Raw genomic sequence first — 478 nt, forward strand, 5'->3', positions numbered from 1 at the left:
AAAAAGGCCCGAGTGAAGCAAAGAAAAGGAAACCTGGGGGGCGGCCAGCGCGCTCGGGGGGGGGGAAGCGAGCTTTGCACGCGCGATCCTTGTGCGGGAGCCTCGGTTTCCCCACGCGAGCGCCCCCAGGAGCCCCGTGTCCGAGCCTGCACGTCCGGGGCCGGTTCGGCGCTGCAGAAGTCGCCAGAGGGTCGGCGCTCCCGGGGGCCGCCGCGCGCACGCACACGGCGGAGCGGGACGCGCGGGACCCCGATCCGCCGAGCAGGACGCGCGGGACCCCGCTCGGCTCCGGCGGCCGCGGCCGCCGCCAGGAGGCGGGGCGGGACCGAGGGGCGGGGCCACGCCCCTGCCCGAAGCCCCTCCACCGCCCGCTCCCATTGGTCAGGAGGACGGCCAATGAGCGCCCAGATCGAGGTCCTACCCGGAGTCTGGCTCGAAAGCTCCTGCCAAAACTTTGGGAGTTTTTAGAGAGGAGTTT

This window comes from Pteropus medius, unplaced genomic scaffold, assembly GCF_902729225.1.
Source record: "Pteropus medius unplaced genomic scaffold, Ma_sr-lr_union100, whole genome shotgun sequence".
In the NCBI taxonomy this organism is placed as follows: Eukaryota; Metazoa; Chordata; class Mammalia; order Chiroptera; family Pteropodidae; genus Pteropus; species Pteropus medius.